The sequence below is a fragment of the Capsicum annuum genome, chromosome 7 (assembly GCF_002878395.1).
Source record: "Capsicum annuum cultivar UCD-10X-F1 chromosome 7, UCD10Xv1.1, whole genome shotgun sequence".
Lineage (NCBI taxonomy): Eukaryota > Viridiplantae > Streptophyta > Magnoliopsida > Solanales > Solanaceae > Capsicum > Capsicum annuum.
The window spans coordinates 127,658,786-127,668,213 of record NC_061117.1 but is presented as its reverse complement, the minus strand read 5'-3'; the positions used below and the strand labels follow the sequence as shown (position 1 = coordinate 127,668,213).

Here is a 9,428-nt window from a genome sequence, read left to right as displayed (position 1 = left end):
TTATTTTGCAACTGATATATTCAAAATCCTAAGTACAAGACATAGATATAATGTTAAAAAAATATATTATAAAAATAAATATTTTATTATTATTCTTTGTTACGGTATATTATGTTCATTATTTCTTAACGCAGGGGATGACATATGTGATCAAAAGTGTTCCACCTCATCCACTGAGGTTTAACAGTTTGCACAATCATAATTACTATCGATATTAAGAATTCTGTGGATAAAGAAGTACTCAAAATGTTTAAGGAGACATGCTTTGGTGCATTTCTTGGTATGCCCAAATCAAATTTTCAAGGTCAAATAACCAAATGTTTATTGATGCTAGAGCTGCTACAATATAACCCAAATGAATTTCATGTATATGTTAAGAGAACAATGCTGAAATTTACTTAATTTGAATTTACTCTCATTAGTGGTTTGAATTGCATTACCAACACTGAAATTCAGTATCTCACTTTAGAGCCATCTATGCTACTGACACAGTATTTTTCAGTCCAAAAAATTATTGGTTGAACAATTTAAGATGAAAAATTTCGACAACATTCAGGATGCACTGCGGATGGTCATATTATTTTTCATTCATACATATTTGTTATCTGAATCTGGAGATGCATCTGTTAATTTTTCAGAAATCAAGATGGTCGAGCTGGCCGAGATGAACATTATCCGTGGAAAAAGATTGCTTTCGACAAGTTGATGAATTCGTTGAGACAGTACTTCTTTATTGAAAAACAGTTTTATCGTTTAGGAGGAATTCCACATGTTCTCAATGTGTGGATGCACGAATTTGTTCAGAAGTAGATAAAGACAATGCTTATCATATAGGTAATCGTATACCAAGGATAGTTAACTGTTTTGTGGTTAGAACAAAGGCTAAGTACAAGAAGTTTATGACAGGTAATTTTTAGTTATGTTCAGTCATTTTTGATATTTTTTGTTGCATACATAGAAGTTTATCTTATGTTTTCATTATATATTTTTTTAAATAAATATTGAAGCATGTACCTCATTGATACAATTATTTTTTTGCAAATATTTTTTTTATGTAAAACATACATCTTAATAGCACTGAAGTTATTAAAATAATTTTTAATTGTTATATGATACATTACAATTTTGGTTTGATACATAATACATAACATTAAAACTTATGATACATTACTACCTATTAGCAACAGTAATGTAACATTATTATTGTTACTTTCATTTTGCTGAACTTGTTATTTTTTTCATCTTAATTACAATATGTGTATACCAATCTAAGTCTTATAGTAGATGAGCTGAATTATCTTCAATTATCAAATCATGCTGGCATAAATTTGAATGATCTTGCCAATTCAAATTTATCGTCCACATCGCGTGGGAAGCAAAAAAAGTTGATCATGAAGCCACAATGACAACTGTTGAATTACATCCGGATGATTTTGATGATTTTGCAACCTCACCATCAATAGATATACTAATCAAGTTAAAGACTATATCTGATACATCACTGACTCTGCCTTCAAAAAGAAGAAAGAAATACTCTGAGGCAAAGAAATCTGCGACTGTATAAGAAAGGATTAAAGCTCCATCATTTGTCAAAATAGTCAATGCATACCCTCCGGGTACATCAAAATTAATTGTTGACCCCATCAATGAACAAACTCAAAATGAACCATCTCTCATGGATCGTGGTGCACAAACACCACCAATTATATCACATATGCGTGAGCCTACAAATAAAAATAATGTGTCAGGAGGCATGCATCATGAGTAACTTCTGCTTAAAGTTGATATGGATGCAATAAAATTATTTTTCGAGACATATGTAAGTGCTATATGTAGTTTTATATTTGAAATTGGATAACTTGACATACCTAATATATTTAATTTTTTAATTTTGAAAATTGACAAATAATTTGACCACATTGAAGCATTAATGAAGAAACAACATCAAGAGACGCTGACAGCTCTGAAAGAGAAGCACGATGCTCCTCAACAAGTAAATTTTAGTTTAACCACCTTTAAGTTACTAGACAATTATTGAATAAAAAAATATATGTTTTTCAGGTTGTTTGCGATACAAGAACAACCAAGGAAGACACAAAAACCACGCACCAAAATAGTCCAGTAGTCAAGAAATCGTGGACTTCTTTGATGACCACACTTAGATTCAAGAACAACAACAAGAACACAAGAGAATAAGGTGTTTAACACCTATTGGCAGCCAACAATCCCAAACTATATTAACAACAATAGGATGAAGAACAATGTCATTATAACAATAAGAATAATACGGGTTACAATACTAGACACTGCCAATGGTTACACCAAAATAAAGATAGAAAGATAGACAAATGGATGGTATAATCTTAAGAAACCAAGAGCTTATTCCACTCTTGGATCCTTAACACTACACACAACTATCATCTTTCTCTTACAATTGATACAAGAGAGGCATCCACCACCCAAGCACCAACGTATCAAGCAAAATTTAATACACAAATGATTTCATGCTTGTGCAATGCCCTAGTTTCAGTTGGACACTCTCTCACTCTAAAAGAAGTATTCTTTCAATAATAATAATCAACTAAATAACTAGAAACCCTATAATGTTAAGTATTCTTTCAATAATAATAATCAACTAAATAACTAGAAACCCTATAATGTTCTATTTATATTACATTACAAAATAAGAGACAAAAGACTAAAGGGCCCTTTCATTAATGGGCTCCAAACCACCCATTGAGTGCACTTTAGGGGCGGGTTTGGGCCTTCTTCACACTTGGGCTTGTGCAACCTTTTAGGTGATCTTCAAAATACTCAAAAAGTGTCCAAGGTCATTATCGAACTCGTATCATCCTCTCCATCTTGAGAGAAATTTTCTCACAAATTCACAACCTTACCTCTTTTACAAAGGTACTTTACAATCTCATTTACACGGCCACACATCTTTCTCATCTTTCTCACCTTGCATTTCAATCTCTTATTTCTCTTTATATTGAGGCTTGCCATCAACCTTAGATGTTTCAATCACTACTTCTTCCCTAATATAGTATAATTTCCCCCAAGCATCACGTTCCTTTGGTTTGGATACTCACTAGCCTTGTGCCCCCCACCCTTGGCATTTGAATCATTGAAATCCCTTGGAATTAGAAGTGGGAATTAGTTTAACTTCATAGCTAGTGGACTGTTTTGGGGCAGCCTTGGTGCTCTTAGTTCATACCTTCATACCTAGTGGGAATGAGCTCTCTTTCGACCTCCAATAAAGCTTGGAAGATGCCATTAATGGTGTCAAACTTATGAAGTGTCATGCGAGTGGATATGTCCTTGTTTAAGCCAACTTTAAAACACATGATGTCATGACTCACTTGTTCTTCTCAGTGATCTAGTTTCAACGTCAATTGTTGAAATTCATCATAGTAATCCATGACACTCTTGCTCCCTTGCCTCAAATTGTACAATTTGGCAAGGAGCTCATGTCTATAAGTCTCGGGCAAGTATCTTTGTCGCATAAGGTTCTTCAACTGAAACCAAGAAGGAGGTTGTCTCTCAATTATCTCATTCCCAAATCGTTTAACATACTCCCACCATGTATTAGCATATCCTTCGAAGTGAGCTATAACATAGCAAATTTTTTTTTCTTCGGTGAGATCATTAAGTTGGAAGATCTTGTTACAAAATGACTCCCATGTAAGGTAGACTTCGGGATCACTCTTACCTTTGAAAAGATGAAGGCTCACTTTGATAGAGTTGAGACCTACATCTCGGTTTAGGTGGCCATCTCTCACCTATCGCCCTAACTCCCCATTTCTACTCGGCATTCTTTCTTTCCTCAAGTAAAAATCATCATACGGTCCATAACCATCATGTTTTCCTCCCCTACCATAGCCCTCAACATGGATGGATCTATTTGGGTCAAGTAGAGCTTGTAGTGGTGGGATTGGATTTGGATAGTGAGGTCTCTGGTCAAGTGGAGTTTGGATGAGAGGGTTTGGGTTTGGTGGTGGTATTTGGGTTCCAAGCCCTACTTATGGGACTTGGTAGAATGGAGGATGGTTTGGTCTATCTTGTTCTTGGCTTCGAAAGTAAAGATTGGTTAGATTTGTGGCAATTGGGGGATATAGCATTTGGTGCAAGGTCTCGAGAGTATTAGTTGGGGAATTGTTTTGAGAGGTAGAAGGTCGACCCCTTTGGCTTTCCACGCATTCTAATCTCCCACTCATTGATGTCATATCTGTATCTAATTTCTCAAGACCCACATTCAACCTAGACTTATCTCGGGAAATAGTTTAAGGGCGAGCAAAAATGAGAATGATGGCATTATTGTCCATTATTTAAGCATTTGAAGCCTCGGGTTCCATTGTGGTTGTACCGAAAATAACCCTTCAAGTTATGATCCAACAAGACACCCAATCAGTCCACAACATCACACGCAAAAGTACAATACAAATCCAATGATACAAAACACACGTTAGTTCAAAACAACCTCACTATACTCTCACACACTTTGTGGTCTCACACTTAATTTCACAAATGTTTGCAAGTCGGCTTGTAACTCGTAGTGAGTTGAAGAGTAAGTCTACTCCTTAGTCGTAATGGATTCTTTGTTTGATGAATCAAGGAATTAATGTCCGAACTTGAACCAAGAAGTACTACAATTTAACAATGAAAAAAGTACAAAAGAAACGTAGACACGAACAATGAATTCAAAGGACTAATTGACAACCTATTAGGAGTTTACTAGTTTGTTAATTAGTTCTTGGATCAACTAATTGAAACCAAGAATCAACAATTAGAAGCTAGAAGATCTAATTTTTTATCTTAATATTGATGTGAATAGTAGTAAAGGTAACGTGGCAACATGCAATTGGTCATGGTCCCACACAAATTTTTAGTCACAACTTGAAGTTTAGTCCTTGTACAATCTTAGAATGGAAGACAATTAGTATTAGAGGAAAACATAAGTCTTGAAACTCTTTAAATTCAACTAAAAAAGGTGAGATTTGACTTGTACTAGTTCCACAAAACAAGGGTCCTTGAAACAAGGTAAGTGGTTGAAAAGTTGATGTTAAGTCTAGGAAGTGATAGGTTCAAGTTCTTTCACCAGCGAGCTTTACGACTTTGTCTTACACCTTTATAGATCTATTAGGTACTTTAAGTTGGTAAATATATAGGAGTGGATGAATAACAACAAGAACACCAACAACACACCCAATGTTTCAACCAAATCCACAACACACGGCCACTTTCAAGTTCACAACAACAATGTCAATGTTTTAAGCTCAAACTTTAGATCTAGACACTTGTAGTGTTGGTGAGAAAGAAACCAACACTAGAAACATTCTAAATAAGAAAAATATTAATAGATCTAGACAATACAATTTGGCCAAGACTACAACAACAAGAACAATAATTTCTCGGCCAAGAACTTAAATGGACAGATTGCACCTTTTTCTAAAAATTTTAGTTTTTCAATATTTTTTTTAATTTTCAAGTTTACGAGCCCAAGATTGATCCTGTGTAAACAATATCAATCCATTCTATGATACCAGATGATACAAGAACAACCAAGGAAGACACAAAAACCACACACCAAAAACATTCCACTAGTCAAAAACCTGTGAACCTCTGTGATGACCACACTCGAATTCAAGAACAACAACAAGACTACAAGAGAATAGAGTGTTTAACACCTATTGGCATCCAACAATCCCAAACTATATTAACAACAATAGGATGAAGAACAACAAAATTATAACAACAAGAACAATACAGGTTACAATAGAAGACACTATCAATGGTTACAACAAAATAAAGATAGAAAGGTAGACAAATGGATGGTATAATCTTAAGAACCCAAGAGCTTATTCCACTCTTGGATCCTTAACACTACACACAACTATCACCTATATCTTGCAATTGACATAAGAGAGGCTTCCACCACCCAAGCACCAACGTATCAAGAAAAATACAACACACAAATGATTCCTCACTTGTGCAATGCCCTAGTTTTGGTTGGACTCTCTCTCACTCTAAGAGAAGTATTATTTCAATAATAATAATTTAAAAAAGAACTAAAAATTCTATAATGTTATATTTATATTACATTACAAAATAAGAGATAAAATACTAAAGGGCCCTTTCATTAATGGGCTCATTGAGTGCACTTTAGGGGAGGGTTTGGGCCTTCTTCACACTTGGGCTTGTGCACCTTTTTAGGTGATCTTCAAAATACTCAAAAATTGTCCAAGGTCATGATCGTACTTATATTAGTTTGTGACAGCGACAGTCCAAATAGAGATATCACAAAGAATGAGAAAAATAGTGATGAAATTAGTAGTTCGAAAGAACAACCAAATGATATACCTGTAAAGGTAAATTAGTTGAAAATTTATACATGTGTATTGAATATTATTAGTGTGATGTAATGTTATTTTTGTGTGTCAGAATGATGATGGAAATGTTGGCTCTAGTGGAGATCGAATGATGGATAAAAAAACAAATGTCGAGAATTATCAGAAATTTATTTTTTACGATTCAACTATATCGATAGACAAAGTTGAAGTTCAAAATGAACAAAAGGTACACATAATGTACTCATAATACATTCACATTCATAACTGCATTTGCAGTTATCTTTATGCTAATCTTGTTATAATGAACTACATCCTCAACTTGTCAAATTTTTTAAAATATTACAAATATGTATTGTATATTATTGACTGTCATGTAATGCTATTTTTTGTGTACCAGAATGATGCTGAAAATACTGAATTGGTTAGAGATCGACTGCTGGACAAAAAAACAAACATTGAGCATTTGCAGACGGAGAACATTGAAGTTTAAAATGAACCGCAGGTACACATAATATACTGTGTGTGCAATATATTTTATTTTCTAATTAGTTATGCTATATGTTTTGTTAAAGAGGTTTTGCATGATATATAATACATATGATAAATTCAAGATATTACGTACGACATATATTTATAATATATCATAAATATTATTTTATTTTATGATACATAATAACATTTAGAGTATGATATGACAAGTCAATATAAGTCAATAGCATAGATATAATGTTAAAGAAGTATCAGTCAATATATGTGATATGAGTTCAATTACACCTAAATAAATTTTGACATTTTTGATACGCTGTATCTAATTTTTTTTTCAGGGGTCTCACATTGAGATTTTAACAGCTGCATTTTAAGAATCTACAGATAACATCATAGCTGACATTTTCACACCAGTCATTGAAATGCCACTTAAGTCTGTTAGTCCTAAAAACTCCATTGACAGTGAATGATACATCCTTAATAGTCAATTTTCATCAAATTTTTCAGAGGCCCACTTGGGTAACAGGATGCAAAAAACACTTGCACCAAGAATCAGGAAGCGAACTAAGATATTCATGTCACCACATTTGACTGAATTTGACTCTAGTTGCAAAGGCAAGAAGATTGTCACAAATTATTTTCCTCAAAAGAATTTGTTTGATGATTTTCTTATATCTGAAGATGGCCTAACCAAATTAATTGAGCATTACTCTGAATGGATTGTCGAAGAATTATTAAAGTTTCATGAAAAAAAGTAAGATATGTTACTTTTTTTATTATCTTCTAATATTAAATTTCTGATGTATTGAAACTTATCATAACTACTCTTATAGGAAAATGAAGGACAATCACTGCAGAGCTCATAAATCTAGACTAGGATTAAATTCATTGAATTTTGTTGTTACATAATATGATACAAATAATCAATTTTACACTATGTACCAATCGAACGCTTGCTGAAATGATGAGGTATTAGAATATAATTACATATAAATATTATAATTTTTTCTGATACATACATATAATATATGATACATTCTGATACATAAGTTATAATAATATATTATAAAATTAATATATCTTTTTTCTTATACTACAAAAATATCATATGGCATGTGTTATATTTACGATGATAGAATTATTTTATGAAATTGATTTTAAGAAGGTATAGCAGTCATATACACACATATATTATGTACCAATCATACTTTATTTTTGTTGGCAAATGAATAATTTAAGGAGATTCAATTTGTTAAAATCAGGCACTAATTTATATTTTTATTTAGAGCAGCAAGTAGATGTTATATTCTGCTACCTTCGTAATAAATCAAAGTAACAGATGAATCCAGATTACAGATACACCACCATGAATTACTTGTTCAAAACATACTTAGATTTCACATACAAAAGATATTTTTAAGATGCAGCAGATGATGCTCTTTCTAATCAAAAGGATTATAAACAGTCGTCCATTGTTGCCAGCAATGAATAATGACTGATCAACATCATAAAAGGATTTAACATACCGGCTTCTTTGCCTTGCATTTGATCGATGGTATATATTTCCTTATAAACTGTGATGAGAAATTTTATTGGGTGTTGGCTATTATATCTCTAAAGGAAAGGCGTACCCAGGTGTATGACTTAATGTTGTTGTTGACACCTAATTTTTGCCCCCCACGGCTAAATTTAATCCTGAGTTTCTTCAGTTTTTAATAAAATCAAAAAATTCATTTCATCCGAATAAAAACTTTTCAAAATATTTCTTGTACGTAATTTTTGTCATTTTAAGTAGTGATTATATATTGTCGTGTTCAATTATACGAGATTATATAATTTGATTACTTAAATATTTATTCTATGAAATATCATGTTTTAATTAAGGAATATTTAAAAAATAAATTTAAATGATTAAAATCTTGATTTAAATATAATTTACTCTTGAAAATAATTTATTTAAAAAATATTTATTCAATTTTATTACATCAAGAAGCTTAGGATTAAACAAGGTATTAATTCGTATCGAATTTTAATTCGATTTAACCAATCTATTAAATTTGATCATAATTGAAATTAAATTGGCCACAATTAAAATGCAATTGGTCAATTAACTTTTATTTTGATCAAAATTTAAATAGAATAGGCTGGATCATAATTGGAATTATTTTTTATATATAATCTTTAGTCTAATCGAGATTATTTTTCTAAGTAAATCCAAAGACTACCAATTTTCTAATTTAATTAGGATTATTTTAACCTAATTAAATCTAATTGGGGTTATTTAATTTAAGTTATCTTGCGCATGGTTCTAGATTATTATGCTAATTGCCACCATTGTTCTTAGTTCCCTACAAGTGACAAGTTGTATTATGCTGGAATCATTTGGTCCAAGAGCTTTCTTATTTTCTATACAGAAACCTGTTGTTTTCATCCCGTCGTTACCAAGATGTGCTTTAACTGCTCTAATCCCCACGAATAAAATATTAATTGATAAAACGTAAGTTCAGTGATCAATTTCAGCTATCTACATTTTGATTTCCTAGTTGTTGATACACCGTAACCTATGTCACTTGTAATCGATTAGGTAAGCAA

General features: G+C 32.2%; 1 long non-coding RNA gene across 2 annotated transcripts; it reads left to right on the top strand.

Moving 5' to 3' along the window:
- Window positions 1-5,188: 5,188 nt before the first annotated feature.
- On the top strand, window positions 5,189-7,687 carry LOC107877175. 2 transcript variants are annotated; one of them, XR_001676218.2, is made up of 4 exons: window positions 5,189-6,368; window positions 6,442-6,576; window positions 6,748-6,852; window positions 7,344-7,687. It is a non-coding gene; the product is annotated as an uncharacterized LOC107877175 (long non-coding RNA). The 2 variants fall into 2 exon arrangements; XR_007042928.1 differs by having other exon boundaries at window positions 7,175-7,687.
- Window positions 7,688-9,428: the final 1,741 nt, after the last annotated feature.